At 38.6% G+C, this 19,616-nt stretch overlaps 15 non-coding genes across 15 annotated transcripts; all 15 read left to right on the top strand.

The window, feature by feature from the left end:
* Positions 1–226: 226 nt before the first annotated feature.
* On the top strand, positions 227–298 carry TRNAC-GCA (transfer RNA cysteine (anticodon GCA)). Its single transcript has one exon. It is a non-coding gene; the product is annotated as a tRNA-Cys (tRNA).
* A 1,009-nt stretch (positions 299–1,307) lies between these two features.
* Positions 1,308–1,379, top strand: TRNAC-GCA (transfer RNA cysteine (anticodon GCA)). Its single transcript has one exon. It is a non-coding gene; the product is annotated as a tRNA-Cys (tRNA).
* Positions 1,380–2,375: 996 nt separating this feature from the next.
* Positions 2,376–2,447, top strand: TRNAC-GCA (transfer RNA cysteine (anticodon GCA)). Its single transcript has one exon. It is a non-coding gene; the product is annotated as a tRNA-Cys (tRNA).
* A 1,008-nt stretch (positions 2,448–3,455) lies between these two features.
* TRNAC-GCA (transfer RNA cysteine (anticodon GCA)) lies at positions 3,456–3,527 on the top strand. The gene has a single exon. It is a non-coding gene; the product is annotated as a tRNA-Cys (tRNA).
* A 983-nt stretch (positions 3,528–4,510) lies between these two features.
* Positions 4,511–4,582, top strand: TRNAC-GCA (transfer RNA cysteine (anticodon GCA)). Its single transcript has one exon. It is a non-coding gene; the product is annotated as a tRNA-Cys (tRNA).
* Positions 4,583–5,590: 1,008 nt separating this feature from the next.
* On the top strand, positions 5,591–5,662 carry TRNAC-GCA (transfer RNA cysteine (anticodon GCA)). The gene has a single exon. It is a non-coding gene; the product is annotated as a tRNA-Cys (tRNA).
* A 997-nt stretch (positions 5,663–6,659) lies between these two features.
* On the top strand, positions 6,660–6,731 carry TRNAC-GCA (transfer RNA cysteine (anticodon GCA)). The gene has a single exon. It is a non-coding gene; the product is annotated as a tRNA-Cys (tRNA).
* Positions 6,732–7,740: 1,009 nt separating this feature from the next.
* On the top strand, positions 7,741–7,812 carry TRNAC-GCA (transfer RNA cysteine (anticodon GCA)). The gene has a single exon. It is a non-coding gene; the product is annotated as a tRNA-Cys (tRNA).
* A 996-nt stretch (positions 7,813–8,808) lies between these two features.
* Positions 8,809–8,880, top strand: TRNAC-GCA (transfer RNA cysteine (anticodon GCA)). The gene has a single exon. It is a non-coding gene; the product is annotated as a tRNA-Cys (tRNA).
* Positions 8,881–10,957: 2,077 nt separating this feature from the next.
* On the top strand, positions 10,958–11,029 carry TRNAC-GCA (transfer RNA cysteine (anticodon GCA)). The gene has a single exon. It is a non-coding gene; the product is annotated as a tRNA-Cys (tRNA).
* Positions 11,030–12,037: 1,008 nt separating this feature from the next.
* On the top strand, positions 12,038–12,109 carry TRNAC-GCA (transfer RNA cysteine (anticodon GCA)). The gene has a single exon. It is a non-coding gene; the product is annotated as a tRNA-Cys (tRNA).
* Positions 12,110–14,186: 2,077 nt separating this feature from the next.
* TRNAC-GCA (transfer RNA cysteine (anticodon GCA)) lies at positions 14,187–14,258 on the top strand. Its single transcript has one exon. It is a non-coding gene; the product is annotated as a tRNA-Cys (tRNA).
* A 2,060-nt stretch (positions 14,259–16,318) lies between these two features.
* TRNAC-GCA (transfer RNA cysteine (anticodon GCA)) lies at positions 16,319–16,390 on the top strand. The gene has a single exon. It is a non-coding gene; the product is annotated as a tRNA-Cys (tRNA).
* A 997-nt stretch (positions 16,391–17,387) lies between these two features.
* TRNAC-GCA (transfer RNA cysteine (anticodon GCA)) lies at positions 17,388–17,459 on the top strand. Its single transcript has one exon. It is a non-coding gene; the product is annotated as a tRNA-Cys (tRNA).
* Positions 17,460–18,467: 1,008 nt separating this feature from the next.
* TRNAC-GCA (transfer RNA cysteine (anticodon GCA)) lies at positions 18,468–18,539 on the top strand. Its single transcript has one exon. It is a non-coding gene; the product is annotated as a tRNA-Cys (tRNA).
* Positions 18,540–19,616: the final 1,077 nt, after the last annotated feature.

Below are 19,616 nucleotides of genomic sequence, written 5' to 3'. Positions count from 1 at the left end.
AAAACAAGCATTTTATGTACAGGCATTGGTCCTGTTCAAATAAAATAACAATGAAACATATAAATATTCTTTTTAAACGATCCCGTTTTCCTTCAATAAATAATATTAAGAACTACTTCTCCTGTTCCACAGTTTCAAGCTTGTACTTTCTGGCCCAACTGAGCATGATGCTCACACTCTTTCATGAGGTACTGATATATTTTCATTCCGACTTTCACAAACAGGTGGGGATATAGCTCAGTGGAAGAGCATTTGACTGCAGATCAAGAGGTCCCTGGTTCAAATCCAGGTGTCCCCTTGGCCTGTTTTGGTTCTTGTGTTTGTAGCTGGGACTTTTCATAAAACCCCTTTGGATAATCATTGACAGAGTCAGTGTTCGCTTGGATCTTACACTTTAACAGCATTACAATGTCACTGCTCAAAACCTGAGAGTAAATGCATTTTTATACAGGGCTCGGTATTCCGTATGGGAAATGTCTGAAAAAGCATTGATTTATTTTGGAATCTGGCTCTTCTTTTCACAGCACCAAACAAAGGGAATGGACTATGAAAGCAATTGGCAACTTTGTTTTACAGTTTAGTGCTTCCTTCAATCGCACTACAGAAATTGCATAGAAAAGTGGGCAGCAATGCAGTCAATCTATTCCTCATTTAACCGGTGTCCTCAGTCTTACATGTATTCCACCTCTTCTCTGTGCATACAAAGTATGTGTCTGTTTGAAGCACTTCATTTTTGTGCAATGCATAATCTATTTACTTTCTACTAAAATACGCTGCCCACGTACAAGATGTACGAACCCTAGTTGCAGGTGCAAGCAGGCTGGTCTGAGAAACCAGGCCATTTGCGAACACAAAATAGCTTTTTCTGATGTATTAAATCGAAGGTACATGCAAGGGGTGTTTGGTTGTACCTTCAAATACCAAATTGTAGTGGTATGCAGAAATGCTTTTTTCACCGTAATTTGGCCCAAAACAATCAAACTTCACCACCATATCAGTGATTGTGGTAATCAATCCACAAAGATAAGTAGTCTCGTAAAAACCTCTTCCCCTTTGAGAATGTTTCAAAACAAACATTTTAATTACAGATATTGGTCCTATGGACCACTGCCTATTCAAATAAAATAACAATTAAACATATACATTTTGTTTTTTAAATGATCCTGTTTTCCTTTAATTAATAATATTAAGAACTACTTCTCCTTTTCCACAGTTTCAAGCTCGTACTTTGTGGCCCAACTGAGCTTGAGCCTCTCACTCTTTCATGATGTACTGATATATTGTCATTCTGATCTTTGAAAACAGTTGGGGATATAGCTCAGTGGTAGAGCATTTGACTGCAGATCAAGAGGTCCCTGGTTCAAATCCGGGTGTCCCCTAAACCTATTTTGGTTTTGGTGTTTGTAGCTGGGATCTTTCATAAAGTCCCTATGGATCACCATTGACAGAGTCAGTGTTCAGTTGGATCTTATACTTTATTAGCATTACAGTGTCACTGCTCAAAACCTGGGAATAAATGCATTTTTACACAGGGCGTGGGAACTTTCTGAAACATCATTGATTTATTTTGGAATCCGGCTCTTCCTTTCACAGCTTCAAGCAAAGAGAATCACTATGAAAACAATTGAAAACTTTGTTATACAGTTTGGTGCTTCCTTGTAGCGCACTAAAGAAATGGCATAGTATACTCGGCAGCGCTGCAGTCAATCTATTTCTCATTTAACCTGTGTCCTCAGTCTTACATATATTCCTCCTCTCCTCTGTGCATACAAAATATGTGTTTGTTTAAAGCATTCATTCTTGTGCAACGTAGAAACTATTTAATTTCTCCTTAAAACCTCTGCCTACGTGCAAAATGTATGAACCCTCGTTGCAGATGAAAAAAGGCTGGCTCGAAGACTCAGGCCATTTTCGAACACAAAATGGCCTTTTCTGATATATTAAATTGATGGTACTTGAAAGGGACGTTTGGGTGTACCTTCCAAATACCAAATTGCAGTGGTATGTAGAAATGTTTTTCGTCCATCATTTGGCCCAAAACAATCATACTTCACCACCATCTCGGTGATTGTGGTAACCAATCCGCGAAAGGATAAGGCGTCCCGTAAAAACCTCTTTCCCTTTGAGAATGTTTCAAAACAAGCATTTTATGTACAAGCATTGGTCCTATGGACCACTGCCTGTTCAAATAAAATAACAATGAAACATATAAATATTTTTTTTAAACGATCCCGTTTTCCTTCAATAAATAATATTAAGAACTACTTCTCCTGTTCCACAGTTTCAAGCTTGTACTTTCCGGCCCAACTGAGCATGATGCTCACACTCTTTCATGAGGTACTGATATATTTTCATTCCGATTCTCACAAACAGGTGGGGATATAGCTCAGAGGTAGAGCATTTGACTGCAGATCAAGAGGTCCCTGGTTCAAATCCAGGTGTCCCCTTGGCCTGTTTTGGTTCTTGTGTTTGTAGCTGGGACTTTTCATAAAACCCCTTTGGATCATCATTGACAGAGTCAGTGTTCGCTTGGATCTTACACTTTAACAGCATTACAATGTCACTGCTCAAAACCTGAGAGTAAATGCATTTTTATACAGGGCTCGGTATTCCGTATGGGAAATGTCTGAAAAAGCATTGATTTATTTTGGAATCTGGCTCTTCCTTTCACAGCACCAAACAAAGGGAATGGACTATGAAAGCAATTGGCAACTTTGTTTTACAGTTTAGTGCTTCCTTCAATCGCACTACAGAAATTGCATAGAAAAGTGGGCAGCAATGCAGTCAATCTATTCCTCATTTAACCTGTGTCCTCAGTCTTACATGTATTCCACCTCTTCTCTGTGCATGCAAAGTATGTGTTTGTTTGAAGCACTTCATTTTTGTGCAATGCATAATCTATTTACTTTCTACTAAAATACGCTGCCCACGTACAAGATGTACGAACCCTAGTTGCAGGTGCAAGCAGGCTGGTCTGAGAAACCAGGCCATTTGCGAACACAAAATAGCTTTTTCTGATGTATTAAATCGAAGGTACATGAAAGGGGTGTTTGGTTGTACCTTGAAATACCAAATTGTAGTGGTATGCAGAAATGTTTTTTCACCGTAATTTGGCCCAAAACAATCATACTTCACCACCATATCAGTGATTGTGGTAATCAATCCACAAAGATAAGTAGTCTCGTAAAAACCTCTTCCCCTTTGAGAATGTTTCAAAACAAACATTTTAATTACAGATATTGGTCCTATGGACCACTGCCTATTCAAATAAAATAACAATTAAACATATACATTTTGTTTTTTAAATGATCCTGTTTTCCTTTAATTAATAATAATAAGAACTACTTCTCCTTTTCCACAGTTTCAAGCTCGTACTTTGTGGCCCAACTGAGCTTGAGCCTCTCACTCTTTCATGATGTACTGATATATTGTCATTCTGATCTTTGAAAACAGTTGGGGATATAGCTCAGTGGTAGAGCATTTGACTGCAGATCAAGAGGTCCCTGGTTCAAATCCGGGTGTCCCCTAAACCTATTTTGGTTTTGTTGTTTGTAGCTGGGATCTTTCATAAAGTCCCTATGGATCACCATTGACAGAGTCAGTGTTCAGTTGGATCTTATACTTTATTAGCATTACAGTGTCACTGCTCAAAACCTGGGAATAAATGCATTTTTACACAGGGCGTGGGAACTTTCTGAAACATCATTGATTTATTTTGGAATCCGGCTCTTCCTTTCACAGCTTCAAGCAAAGAGAATCACTATGAAAACAATTGAAAACTTTGTTATACAGTTTGGTGCTTCCTTGTAGCGCACTAAAGAAATGGCATAGTATACTCGGCAGCGCTGCAGTCAATCTATTTCTCATTTAACCTGTGTCCTCAGTCTTACATATATTCCTCCTCTCCTCTGTGCATACAAAATATGTGTTTGTTTAAAGCACTTCATTCTTGTGCAACGTAGAAACTATTTAATTTCTCCTTAAAACCTCTGCCTACGTGCAAAATGTATGAACCCTCGTTGCAGATGAAAAAAGGCTGGCTCGAAGACTCAGGCCATATTCGAACACAAAATGGCCTTTTCTGATATATTAAATTGATGGTACTTGAAAGGGACGTTTGGGTGTACCTTCCAAATACCAAATTGCAGTGGTATGTAGAAATGTTTTTCGTCCATCATTTGGCCCAAAACAATCATACTTCACCACCATCTCGGTGATTGTGGTAACCAATCCGCGAAAGGATAAGGCGTCCCGTAAAAACCTCTTCCCCTTTGAGAATGTTTCAAAACAAGCATTTTATGTACAGGCATTGGTCCTGTTCAAATAAAATAACAATGAAACATATAAATATTCTTTTTAAACGATCCCGTTTTCCTTCAATAAATAATATTAAGAACTACTTCTCCTGTTCCACAGTTTCAAGCTTGTACTTTCTGGCCCAACTGAGCATGATGCTCACACTCTTTCATGAGGTACTGATATATTTTCATTCCGACTCTCACAAACAGGTGGGGATATAGCTCAGTGGTAGAGCATTTGACTGCAGATCAAGAGGTCCCTGGTTCAAATCCAGGTGTCCCCTTGGCCTGTTTTGGTTCTTGTGTTTGTAGCTGGAACTTTTCATAAAACCCCTTTGGATCATCATTGACAGAGTCAGTGTTCGCTTGGATCTTACACTTTAATAGCATTACAATGTCACTGCTCAAAACCTGAGAGTAAATGCATTTTTATACAGGGCTCGGTATTTCGTATGGGAAATGTCTGAAAAAGCATTGATTTATTTTGGAATCTGGCTCTTCCTTTCACAGCACCAAACAAAGGGAATGGACTATGAAAGCAATTGACAACTTTGTTTTACAGTTTGGTGCTTCCTTCGATCGCACTACAGAAATTGCATAGAAAAGTGGGCAGAAATGCAGTCAATCTATTCCTCATTTAACCTGTGTCCTCAGTCTTACATGTATTCCACCTCTTCTCTGTGCATACAAAGTATGTGTTTGTTTGAAGCACTTCATTTTTGTGCAATGCATAATCTATTTACTTTCTACTAAAAAACGCTGCCCACGTACAAGATGTATGAACCCTAGTTGCAGGTGCAAGCAGGCTGGTCTGAGAAACCAGGCCATTTGCGAACACAAAATTGCTTTTTCTGATGTATTAAATCGAAGGTACATGAAATGGGTGTTTGGTTGTACCTTCAAATACCAAATTGTAGTGGTATGTAGAAATGTTTTTTCACCGTAATTTGGCCCAAAACAATCATACTTCACCACCATATCAGTGATTGTGGTAATCATTCCACAAAGATAAGTAGTCTCGTAAAAACCTGTTCCTCTTTGAGAATGTTTCAAAACAAACATTTTAATTACAGATATTGGTCCTATGGAACACTGCCTATTCAAATAAAATAACAATTAAACATATACATTTTGTTTTTTAAATGATCCTGTTTTCCTTTAATTAATAATATTAAGAACTACTTCTCCTTTTCCACAGTTTCAAGCTCGTACTTTGTGGCCCAACTGAGCTTGAGCCTCTCACTCTTTCATGATGTACTGTTATATTGTCATTCTGATCTTTGAAAACAGTTGGGGATATAGCTCAGTGGTAGAGCATTTGACTGCAGATCAAGAGGTCCCAGGTTCAAATCCGGGTGTCCCCTAAACCTATTTTGGTTCTGGTGTTTGTAGCTAGGATCTTTCATAAAGTCCCTTTGGATCACCATTGACAGAGTCAGTGTTCAGTTGGATCTTATACTTTATTAGCATTACAGTGTCACTGCTCAAAACCTGGGAATAAATGCATTTTTACACAGGGCGTGGGAACTTTCTGAAACATCATTGATTTATTTTGGAATCCGGCTCTTCCTTTCACAGCTTCAAACAAAGAGAATGACTATGAAAACAATTGAAAACTTTGTTATACAGTTTGGTGCTTCCTTGTAGCGCACTAAAGAAATGGCATAGTATACTCGGCAGCGCTGCAGTCAATCTATTTCTCATTTAACATGTGTCCTCAGTCTTACATATATTCCTCCTCTCCTCTGTGCATACAAAATATGTGTTTGTTTAAAGCACTTCATTCTTGTGCAACGTAGAAACTATTTAATTTCTCCTTAAAAGCTCTGCCTTCGTGCAAAATGTATGAACCCTCGTTGCAGATGAAAAAAGGCTGGCTCGAAGACTCAGGCCATTTTCGAACACAAAATGGCCTTTTCTGATATATTAAATTGATGGTACTTGAAAGGGACGTTTGGGTGTACCTTCCAAATACCAAATTGCAGTGGTATGTAGAAATGTTTTTCGTCCATCATTTGGCCCAAAACAATCATACTTCACCACCATCTCGGTGATTGTGGTAACCAATCCGCGAAAGGATAAGGCGTCCCGTAAAAACCTCTTTCTCTTTGAGTATGTTTCAAAACAAGCATTTTATGTACAGGCATTGGTCCTATGGACCACTGCCTGTTCAAATAAAATAACAATGAAACATATAAATATTTTTTTTAAACGATCCCGTTTTCCTTCAATAAATAATATTAAGAACTACTTCTCCTGTTCCACAGTTTCAAGCTTGTACTTTCCGGCCCAACTGAGCATGATGCTCACACTCTTTCATGAGGTACTGATATATTTTCATTCCGACTTTCACAAACAGGTGGGGATATAGCTCAGTGGAAGAGCATTTGACTGCAGATCAAGAGGTCCCTGGTTCAAATCCAGGTGTCCCCTTGGCCTGTTTTGGTTCTTGTGTTTGTAGCTGGGACTTTTCATAAAACCCCTTTGGATAATCATTGACAGAGTCAGTGTTCGCTTGGATCTTACACTTTAACAGCATTACAATGTCACTGCTCAAAACCTGAGAGTAAATGCATTTTTATACAGGGCTCGGTATTCCGTATGGGAAATGTCTGAAAAAGCATTGATTTATTTTGGAATCTGGCTCTTCTTTTCACAGCACCAAACAAAGGGAATGGACTATGAAAGCAATTGGTAACTTTGTTTTACAGTTTAGTGCTTCCTTCAATCGCACTACAGAAATTGCATAGAAAAGTTGGCAGCAATGCAGTCAATCTATTCCTCATTTAACCGGTGTCCTCAGTCTTACATGTATTCCACCTCTTCTCTGTGCATACAAAGTATGTGTCTGTTTGAAGCACTTCATTTTTGTGCAATGCATAATCTATTTACTTTCTACTAAAATACGCTGCCCACGTACAAGATGTACGAACCCTAGTTGCAGGTGCAAGCAGGCTGGTCTGAGAAACCAGGCCATTTGCGAACACAAAATAGCTTTTTCTGATGTATTAAATCGAAGGTACATGCAAGGGGTGTTTGGTTGTACCTTCAAATACCAAATTGTAGTGGTATGCAGAAATGCTTTTTTCACCGTAATTTGGCCCAAAACAATCATACTTCACCACCATATCAGTGATTGTGGTAATCAATCCACAAAGATAAGTAGTCTCGTAAAAACCTCTTCCCCTTTGAGAATGTTTCAAAACAAACATTTTAATTACAGATATTGGTCCTATGGACCACTGCCTATTCAAATAAAATAACAATTAAACATATACATTTTGTTTTTTAAATGATCCTGTTTTCCTTTAATTAATAATATTAAGAACTACTTCTCCTTTTCCACAGTTTCAAGCTCGTACTTTGTGGCCCAACTGAGCTTGAGCCTCTCACTCTTTCATGATGTACTGATATATTGTCATTCTGATCTTTGAAAACAGTTGGGGATATAGCTCAGTGGTAGAGCATTTGACTGCAGATCAAGAGGTCCCTGGTTCAAATCCGGGTGTCCCCTAAACCTATTTTGGTTTTGGTGTTTGTAGCTGGGATCTTTCATAAAGTCCCTATGGATCACCATTGACAGAGTCAGTGTTCAGTTGGATCTTATACTTTATTAGCATTACAGTGTCACTGCTCAAAACCTGGGAATAAATGCATTTTTACACAGGGCGTGGGAACTTTCTGAAACATCATTGATTTATTTTGGAATCCGGCTCTTCCTTTCACAGCTTCAAGCAAAGAGAATCACTATGAAAACAATTGAAAACTTTGTTATACAGTTTGGTGCTTCCTTGTAGCGCACTAAAGAAATGGCATAGTATACTCGGCAGCGCTGCAGTCAATCTATTTCTCATTTAACCTGTGTCCTCAGTCTTACATATATTCCTCCTCTCCTCTGTGCATACAAAATATGTGTTTGTTTAAAGCATTCATTCTTGTGCAACGTAGAAACTATTTAATTTCTCCTTAAAACCTCTGCCTACGTGCAAAATGTATGAACCCTCGTTGCAGATGAAAAAAGGCTGGCTCGAAGACTCAGGCCATTTTCGAACACAAAATGGCCTTTTCTGATATATTAAATTGATGGTACTTGAAAGGGACGTTTGGGTGTACCTTCCAAATACCAAATTGCAGTGGTATGTAGAAATGTTTTTCGTCCATCATTTGGCCCAAAACAATCATACTTCACCACCATCTCGGTGATTGTGGTAACCAATCCGCGAAAGGATAAGGCGTCCCGTAAAAACCTCTTTCCCTTTGAGAATGTTTCAAAACAAGCATTTTATGTACAAGCATTGGTCCTATGGACCACTGCCTGTTCAAATAAAATAACAATGAAACATATAAATATTTTTTTTAAACGATCCCGTTTTCCTTCAATAAATAATATTAAGAACTACTTCTCCTGTTCCACAGTTTCAAGCTTGTACTTTCCGGCCCAACTGAGCATGATGCTCACACTCTTTCATGAGGTACTGATATATTTTCATTCCGATTCTCACAAACAGGTGGGGATATAGCTCAGAGGTAGAGCATTTGACTGCAGATCAAGAGGTCCCTGGTTCAAATCCAGGTGTCCCCTTGGCCTGTTTTGGTTCTTGTGTTTGTAGCTGGGACTTTTCATAAAACCCCTTTGGATCATCATTGACAGAGTCAGTGTTCGCTTGGATCTTACACTTTAACAGCATTACAATGTCACTGCTCAAAACCTGAGAGTAAATGCATTTTTATACAGGGCTCGGTATTCCGTATGGGAAATGTCTGAAAAAGCATTGATTTATTTTGGAATCTGGCTCTTCCTTTCACAGCACCAAACAAAGGGAATGGACTATGAAAGCAATTGGCAACTTTGTTTTACAGTTTAGTGCTTCCTTCAATCGCACTACAGAAATTGCATAGAAAAGTGGGCAGCAATGCAGTCAATCTATTCCTCATTTAACCTGTGTCCTCAGTCTTACATGTATTCCACCTCTTCTCTGTGCATACAAAGTATGTGTTTGTTTGAAGCACTTCATTTTTGTGCAATGCATAATCTATTTACTTTCTACTAAAATACGCTGCCCACGTACAAGATGTACGAACCCTAGTTGCAGGTGCAAGCAGGCTGGTCTGAGAAACCAGGCCATTTGCGAACACAAAATAGCTTTTTCTGATGTATTAAATCGAAGGTACATGAAAGGGGTGTTTGGTTGTACCTTCAAATACCAAATTGTAGTGGTATGCAGAAATGTTTTTTCACCGTAATTTGGCCCAAAACAATCATACTTCACCACCATATCAGTGATTGTGGTAATCAATCCACAAAGATAAGTAGTCTCGTAAAAACCTCTTCCCCTTTGAGAATGTTTCAAAACAAACATTTTAATTAGAGATATTGGTCCTATGGACCACTGCCTATTCAAATAAAATAACAATTAAACATATACATTTTGTTTTTTAAATGATCCTGTTTTCCTTTAATTAATAATATTAAGAACTACTTCTCCTTTTCCACAGTTTCAAGCTCGTACTTTGTGGCCCAACTGAGCTTGAGCCTCTCACTCTTTCATGATGTACTGATATATTGTCATTCTGATCTTTGAAAACAGTTGGGGATATAGCTCAGTGGTGGAGCATTTGACTTCAGATCAAGAGGTCCCTGGTTCAAATCCGGGTGTCCCCTAAACCTATTTTGGTTTTGGTGTTTGTAGCTGGGATCTTTCATAAAGTCCCTATGGATCACCATTGACAGAGTCAGTGTTCAGTTGGATCTTATACTTTATTAGCATTACAGTGTCACTGCTCAAAACCTGGGAATAAATGCATTTTTACACAGGGCGTGGGAACTTTCTGAAACATCATTGATTTATTTTGGAATCCGGCTCTTCCTTTCACAGCTTCAAACAAAGAGAATGACTATGAAAACAATTGAAAACTTTGTTATACAGTTTGGTGCTTCCTTGTAGCGCACTAAAGAAATGGCATAGTATACTCGGCAGCGCTGCAGTCAATCTATTTCTCATTTAACATGTGTCCTCAGTCTTACATATATTCCTCCTCTCCTCTGTGCATACAAAATATGTGTTTGTTTAAAGCACTTCATTCTTGTGCAACGTAGAAACTATTTAATTTCTCCTTAAAACCTCTGCCTTCGTGCAAAATGTATGAACCCTCGTTGCAGATGAAAAAAGGCTGGCTCGAAGACTCAGGCCATTTTCGAACACAAAATGGCCTTTTCTGATATATTAAATTGATGGTACTTGAAAGGGACGTTTGGGTGTACCTTCCAAATACCAAATTGCAGTGGTATGTAGAAATGTTTTTCGTCCATCATTTGGCCCAAAACAATCATACTTCACCACCATCTCGGTGATTGTGGTAACCAATCCGCGAAAGGATAAGGCGTCCCGTAAAAACCTCTTCCCCTTTGAGAATGTTTCAAAACAAGCATTTTATGTACAGGCATTGGTCCTATGGACCACTGCCTGTTCAAATAAAATAACAATGAAACATATAAATATTTTTTTTAAACGATCCCGTTTTCCTTCAATAAATAATATTAAGAACTACTTCTCCTGTTCCACAGTTTCAAGCTTGTACTTTCCGGCCCAACTGAGCATGATGCTCACACTCTTTCATGAGGTACTGATATATTTTCATTCCGACTCTCACAAACAGGTGGGGATATAGCTCAGTGGTAGAGCATTTGACTGCAGATCAAGAGGTCCCTGGTTCAAATCCAGGTGTCCCCTTGGCCTGTTTTGGTTCTTGTGTTTGTAGCTGGAACTTTTCATAAAACCCCTTTGGATCATCATTGACAGAGTCAGTGTTCGCTTGGATCTTACACTTTAATAGCATTACAATGTCACTGCTCAAAACCTGAGAGTAAATGCATTTTTATACAGGGCTCGGTATTTCGTATGGGAAATGTCTGAAAAAGCATTGATTTATTTTGGAATCTGGCTCTTCCTTTCACAGCACCAAACAAAGGGAATGGACTATGAAAGCAATTGGCAACTTTGTTTTACAGTTTAGTGCTTCCTTCAATCGCACTACAGAAATTGCATAGAAAAGTGGGCAGCAATGCAGTCAATCTATTCCTCATTTAACCTGTGTCCTCAGTCTTACATGCATTCCACCTCTTCTCTGTGCATACAAAGTATGTGTTTGTTTGAAGCACTTCATTTTTGTGCAATGCATAATCTATTTACTTTCTACTAAAATACGCTGCCCACGTACAAGATGTACGAACCCTAGTTGCAGGTGCAAGCAGGCTGGTCTGAGAAACCAGGCCATTTGCGAACACAAAATAGCTTTTTCTGATGTATTAAATCGAAGGTACATGCAAGGGGTGTTTGGTTGTACCTTCAAATACTAAATTGTAGTGGTATGCAGAAATGTTTTTTCACCGTAATTTGGCCCAAAACAATCATACTTCACCACCATATCAGTGATTGTGGTAATCAATCCACAAAGATAAGTAGTCTCGTAAAAACCTCTTCCCCTTTGAGAATGTTTCAAAACAAACATTTTAATTACAGATATTGGTCCTATGGACCACTGCCTATTCAAATAAAATAACAATTAAACATATACATTTTGTTTTTTAAATGATCCTGTTTTCCTTTAATTAATAATATTAAGAACTACTTCTCCTTTTCCACAGTTTCAAGCTCGTACTTTGTGGCCCAACTGAGCTTGAGCCTCTCACTCTTTCATGATGTACTGATATATTGTCATTCTGATCTTTGAAAACAGTTGGGGATATAGCTCAGTGGTAGAGCATTTGACTGCAGATCAAGAGGTCCCTGGTTCAAATCCGGGTGTCCCCTAAACCTATTTTGGTTTTGGTGTTTGTAGCTGGGATCTTTCATAAAGTCCCTATGGATCACCATTGACAGAGTCAGTGTTCAGTTGGATCTTATACTTTATTAGCATTACAGTGTCACTGCTCAAAACCTGGGAATAAATGCATTTTTACACAGGGCGTGGGAACTTTCTGAAACATCATTGATTTATTTTGGAATCCGGCTCTTCCTTTCACAGCTTCAAGCAAAGAGAATCACTATGAAAACAATTGAAAACTTTGTTATACAGTTTGGTGCTTCCTTGTAGCGCACTAAAGAAATGGCATAGTATACTCGGCAGCGCTGCAGTCAATCTATTTCTCATTTAACCTGTGTCCTCAGTCTTACATATATTCCTCCTCTCCTCTGTGCATACAAAATATGTGTTTGTTTAAAGCACTTCATTCTTGTGCAACGTAGAAACTATTTAATTTCTCCTTAAAACCTCTGCCTACGTGCAAAATGTATGAACCCTCGTTGCAGATGAAAAAAGGCTGGCTCGAAGACTCAGGCCATTTTCGAACACAAAATGGCCTTTTCTGATATATTAAATTGATGGTACTTGAAAGGGACGTTTGGGTGTACCTTCCAAATACCAAATTGCAGTGGTATGTAGAAATGTTTTTCGTCCATCATTTGGCCCAAAACAACCATACTTCACCACCATCTCGGTGATTGTGGTAACCAATCCGCGAAAGGATAAGGCGTCCCGTAAAAACCTCTTCCCCTTTGAGAATGTTTCAAAACAAGCATTTTATGTACAGGCATTGGTCCTTTGGACCACTGCCTGTTCAAATAAAATAACAATGAAACATATAAATATTTTTTTTAAACGATCCCGTTTTCCTTCAATAAATAATATTAAGAACTACTTCTCCTGTTCCACAGTTTCAAGCTTGTACTTTCCGGCCCAACTGAGCATGATGCTCACACTCTTTCATGAGGTACTGATATATTTTCATTCCGACTCTCACAAACAGGTGGGGATATAGCTCAGTGGTAGAGCATTTGACTGCAGATCAAGAGGTCCTTGGTTCAAATTCAGGTGTCCCCTTGGCCTGTTTTGGTTCTTGTGTTTGTAGCTGGGACTTTTCATAAAACCCCTTTGGATCATCATTGACAGAGTCAGTGTTCGCTTGGATCTTACACTTTAACAGCATTACAATGTCACTGCTCAAAACCTGAGAGTAAATGCATTTTTATACAGGGCTCGGTATTCCGTATGGGAAATGTCTGAAAAAGCATTGATTTATTTTGGAATCTGGCTCTTCCTTTCACAGCACCAAACAAAGGGAATGGACTATGAAAGCAATTGGCAACTTTGTTTTACAGTTTAGTGCTTCCTTCAATCGCACTACAGAAATTGCATAGAAAAGTGGGCAGCAATGCATTCAATCTATTCCTCATTTAACCGGTGTCCTCAGTCTTACATGTATTCCACCTCTTCTCTGTGCATACAAAGTATGTGTTTGTTTGAAGCACTTCATTTTTGTGCAATGCATAATCTCTTTACTTTCTACTAAAATACGCTGCCCACGTACAAGATGTACGAACCCTAGTCGCAGGTGCAAGCAGGCTGGTCTGAGAAACCAGGCCATTTGCGAACACAAAATAGCTTTTTCTGATGTATTAAATCGAAGGTACATGCAAGGGGTGTTTGGTTGTACCTTCAAATACCAAATTGTAGTGGTATGCAGAAATGTTTTTTCACCGTAATTTGGCCCAAAACAATCATACTTCACCACCATATCAGTGATTGTGGTAATCAATCCACAAAGATAAGTAGTCTCGTAAAAACCTCTTCCCCTTTGAGAATGTTTCAAAACAAACATTTTAATTACAGATATTGGTCCTATGGACCACTGCCTATTCAAATAAAATAACAATTAAACATATACATTTTGTTTTTTAAATGATCCTGTTTTCCTTTAATTAATAATATTAAGAACTACTTCTCCTTTTCCACAGTTTCAAGCTCGTACTTTGTGGCCCAACTGAGCTTGAGCCTCTCACTCTTTCATGATGTACTGATATATTGTCATTCTGATCTTTGAAAACAGTTGGGGATATAGCTCAGTGGTAGAGCATTTGACTGCAGATTAAGAGGTCCCTGGTTCAAATCCGGGTGTCCCCTAAACCTATTTTGGTTTTGGTGTTTGTAGCTGGGATCTTTCTTAAAGTCCCTATGGATCACCGTTGACAGAGTCAGTGTTCAGTTGGATCTTATACTTTATTAGCATTACAGTGTCACTGCTCAAAACCTGGGAATAAATGCATTTTTACACAGGGCGTGGGAACTTTCTGAAACATCATTGATTTATTTTGGAATCCGGCTCTTCCTTTCACAGCTTCAAGCAAAGAGAATCACTATGAAAACAATTGAAAACTTTGTTATACAGTTTGGTGCTTCCTTGTAGCGCACTAAAGAAATGGCATAGTATACTCGGCAGCGCTGCAGTCAATCTATTTCTCATTTAACCTGTGTCCTCAGTCTTACATATATTCCTCCTCTCCTCTGTGCATACAAAATATGTGTTTGTTTAAAGCATTCATTCTTGTGCAACGTAGAAACTATTTAATTTCTCCTTAAAACCTCTGCCTACGTGCAAAATGTATGAACCCTCGTTGCAGATGAAAAAAGGCTGGCTCGAAGACTCAGGCCATTTTCGAACACAAAATGGCCTTTTCTGATATATTAAATTGATGGTACTTGAAAGGGACGTTTGGGTGTACCTTCCAAATACCAAATTGCAGTGGTATGTAGAAATGTTTTTCGTCCATCATTTGGCCTAAAACAATCATACTTCACCACCATCTCGGTGATTGTGGTAACCAATCCGCGAAAGGATAAGGCGTCCCGTAAAAACCTCTTTCCCTTTGAGAATGTTTCAAAACAAGCATTTTATGTACAGGCATTGGTCCTATGGACCACTGCCTGTTCAAATAAAATAACAATGGAACATATAAATATATTTTTTAAACGATCCCGTTTTCCTTCAATAAATAATATTAAGAACTACTTCTCCTGTTCCACAGTTTCAAGCTTGTACTTTCCGGCCCAACTGAGCATGATGCTCACACTCTTTCATGAGGTACTGATATATTTTCATTCCGATTCTCACAAACAGGTGGGGATATAGCTCAGTGGTAGAGCATTTGACTGCAGATCAAGAGGTCCCTGGTTCAAATCCTGTTTTGGTTCTTGTGTTTGTAGCTGGGACTTTTCATAAAACCCCTTTGGATCATCATTGACAGAGTCAGTGTTCGCTTGGATCTTACACTTTAATAGCATTACAATGTCACTGCTCAAAACCTGAGAGTAAATGCATTTTTATACAGGGCTCGGTATTTCGTATGGGAAATGTCTGAAAAAGCATTGATTTATTTTGGAATCTGGCTCTTCCTTTCACAGCACCAAACAAAGGGAATGGACTATGAAAGCAATTGACAACTTTGTTTTACAGTTTGGTGCTTCCTTCGATCGCACTACAGAAATTGCATAGAAAAGTGGGCAGAAATGCAGTCAATCTATTCCTCATTTAACCTGTGTCCTCAGTCTTACATGTATTCCACCTCTTCTCTGTGCATACAAAGTATGTGTTTGTTTGAAGCACTTCATTTTTGTGCAATGCATAATCTATTTACTTTCTACTAAAAAACGCTGCCCACGTACAAGATGTATGAACCCTAGTTGCAGGTGCAAGCAGGCTGGTCTGGGAAACCAGGCCATTTGCGAACACAAAATTGCTTTTTCTGATGTATTAAATCGAAGGTACATGAAATGGGAGTTTGGTTGTACCTTCAAATACCAAATTGTAGTGGTATGTAGAAATGTTTTTTCACCGTAATTTGGCCCAAAACAATCATACTTCACCACCATATCAGTGATTGTGGTAATCATTCCACAAAGATAAGTAGTCTCGTAAAAACCTGTTCCTCTTTGAGAATATTTCAAAACAAACATTTTAATTAGAGATATTGGTCCTATGGACCACTGCCTCTTCAAATAAAATAACAATTAAACATATACATTTTGTTTTTTAAATTATCCTGTTTTCCTTTAATTAATAATATTAAGAACTACTTCTCCTTTTCCACAGTTTCAAGCTCGTACTTTGTTGCCCAACTGAGCTTGAGCCTCTCACTCTTTCATGGTGTACTGTTATATTGTCATTCTGATCTTTGAAAACGGTTGGGGATATAGCTCAGTGGTAGAGCATTTGACTGCAGATCAAGAGGTCCCTGGTTCAAATCCGGGTGTCCCCTAAACCTATTTTGGTTCTGGTGTTTGTAGCTAGGATCTTTCATAAAGTCCCTTTGGATCACCATTGACAGAGTCAGTGTTCAGTTGGATCTTATACTTTATTAGCATTACAGTGTCACTGCTCAAAACCTGGGAATAAATGCATTTTTACACAGGGCGTGGGAACTTTCTGAAACATCATTGATTTATTTTGGAATCCGGCTCTTCCTTTCACAGCTTCAAACAAAGAGAATGACTATGAAAACAATTGAAAACTTTGTTATACAGTTTGGTGCTTCCTTGTAGCGCACTAAAGAAATGGCATAGTATACTCGGCAGCGCTGCAGTCAATCTATTTCTCATTTAACATGTGTCCTCAGTCTTACATATATTCCTCCTCTCCTCTGTGCATACAAAATATGTGTTTGTTTAAAGCACTTCATTCTTGTGCAACGTAGAAACTATTTAATTTCTCCTTAAAACCTCTGCCTTCGTGCAAAATGTATGAACCCTCGTTGCAGATGAAAAAAGGCTGGCTCGAAGACTCAGGCCATTTTCGAACACAAAATGGCCTTTTCTGATATATTAAATTGATGGTACTTGAAAGGGACGTTTGGGTGTACCTTCCAAATACCAAATTGCAGTGGTATGTAGAAATGTTTTTCGTCCATCATTTGGCCCAAAACAATCATACTTCCCCACCATCTCGGTGATTGTGGTAACCAATCCGCGAAAGGATAAGGCGTCCCGTAAAAACCTCTTCCCCTTTGAGAATGTTTCAAAACAAGCATTTTATGTACAGGCATTGGTCCTATGGACCACTGCCTGTTCAAATAACATAACAATGAAACATATAAATATTTTTTTTAAACGATCCCGTTTTCCTTCAATAAATAATATTAAGAACTACTTCTCCTGTTCCACAGTTTCAAGCTTGTACTTTCCGGCCCAACTGAGCATGATGCTCACACTCTTTCATGAGGTACTGATATATTTTCATTCCGACTCTCACAAACAGGTGGGGATATAGCTCAGTGGTAGAGCATTTGACTGCAGATCAAGAGTTCCCTGGTTCAAATCCAGGTGTCCCCTTAGCCTGTTTTGGTTCTTGTGTTTGTAGCTGGGACTTTTCATAAAACCCCTTTGGATCATCATTGACAGAGTCAGTGTTCGCTTGGATCTTACACTTTAACAGCATTACAATGTCACTGCTCAAAACCTGAGAGTAAATGCATTTTTATACAGGGCTCGGTATTCCGTATGGGAAATGTCTGAAAAAGCATTGATTTATTTTGGAATCTGGCTCTTCCTTTCACAGCACCAAACAAAGGGAATGGACTATGAAAGCAATTGGCAACTTTGTTTTACAGTTTAGTGCTTCCTTCAATCGCACTACAGAAATTGCATAGAAAAGTGGGCAGCAATGCAGTCAATCTGTTCCTCATTTAACCGGTGTCCTCAGTCTTACATGTATTCCACCTCTTCTCTGTGCATACAAAGTATGTGTTTGTTTGAAGCACTTCATTTTTGTGCAATGCATAATCTATTTACTTTCTACTAAAATACGCTGCCCACGTACAAGATGTACGAACCCTAGTTGCAGGTGCAAGCAGGCTGGTCTGAGAAACCAGGCCATTTGCGAACACAAAATAGCTTTTTCTGATGTATTAAATCGAAGGTACATGCAAGGGGTGTTTGGTTGTACCTTCAAATACCAAATTGTAGTGGTATGCAGAAATGTTTTTTCACCGTAATTTGGCCCAAAACAATCATACTTCACCACCATATCAGTGATTGTGGTAATCAATCCACAAAGATAAGTAGTCTCGTAAAAACCTCTTCCCCTTTGAGAATGTTTCAAAACAAACATTTTAATTACAGATATTGGTCCTATGGACCACTGCCTATTCAAATAAAATAACAATTAAACATATACATTTTGTTTTTTAAATGATCCTGTTTTCCTTTAATTAATAATATTAAGAACTACTTCTCCTTTTCCACAGTTTCAAGCTCGTACTTTGTGGCCCAACTGAGCTTGAGCCTCTCACTCTTTCATGATGTACTGATATATTGTCATTCTGATCTTTGAAAACAGTTGGGGATATAGCTCAGTGGTAGAGCATTTGACTGCAGATCAAGAGGTCCCTGGTTCAAATCCGGGTGTCTCCTAAACCTATTTTGGTTTTGGTGTTTGTAGCTGGGATCTTTCATAAAGTCCCTATGGATCACCATTGACAGAGTCAGTGTTCAGTTGGATCTTATACTTTATTAGCATTACAGTGTCACTGCTCAAAACCTGGGAATAAATGCATTTTTACACAGGGCGTGGGAACTTTCTGAAACATCATTGATTTATTTTGGAATCCGGCTCTTCCTTTCACAGCTTCAAGCAAAGAGAATCACTATGAAAACAATTGAAAACTTTGTTATACAGTTTGGTGCTTCCTTGTAGCGCACTAAAGAAATGGCATAGTATACTCGGCAGCGCTGCAGTCAATCTATTTCTCATTTAACCTGTGTCCTCAGTCTTACATATATTACTCCTCTCCTCTGTGCATACAAAATATGTGTTTGTTTAAAGCATTCATTCTTGTGCAACGTAGAAACTATTTAATTTCTCCTTAAAACCTCTGCCTACGTGCAAAATGTATGAACCCTCGTTGCAGATGAAAAAAGGCTGGCTCGAAGACTCAGGCCATTTTCGAACACAAAATGGCCTTTTCTGATATATTAAATTGATGGTACTTGAAAGGGACGTTTGGGTGTACCTTCCAAATACCAAATTGCAGTGGTATGTAGAAATGTTTTTCGTCCATCATTTGGCCCAAAACAATCATACTTCACCACCATCTCGGTGATTGTGGTAACCAATCCGCGAAAGGATAAGGCGTCCCGTAAAAACCTCTTTCCCTTTGAGAATGTTTCAAAACAAGCATTTTATGTACAGGCATTGGTCCTATGGACCACTGCCTGTTCAAATAAAATAACAATGAAACATATAAATATTTTTTTTAAACGATCCAGTTTTCCTTCAATAAATAATATTAAGAACTACTTCTCCTGTTCCACAGTTTCAAGTTGGACTTTCCGGCCCAACTGAGCATGATGCTCACACTCTTTCATGAGGTACTGATATATTTTCATTCCGATTCTCACAAACAGGTGGGGATATAGCTCAGTGGTAGAGCATTTGACTGCAGATCAAGAGGTCCCTGGTTCAAATCCTGTTTTGGTTCTTGTGTTTGT

Source organism: Triturus cristatus, chromosome 4_1 (genome assembly GCF_964204655.1).
Source record: "Triturus cristatus chromosome 4_1, aTriCri1.1, whole genome shotgun sequence".
NCBI classification, from domain to species: Eukaryota; Metazoa; Chordata; class Amphibia; order Caudata; family Salamandridae; genus Triturus; species Triturus cristatus.
The sequence above is the reverse complement of the archived record's forward strand: the minus strand, read 5'-3'. Positions and strand labels throughout refer to the sequence as shown.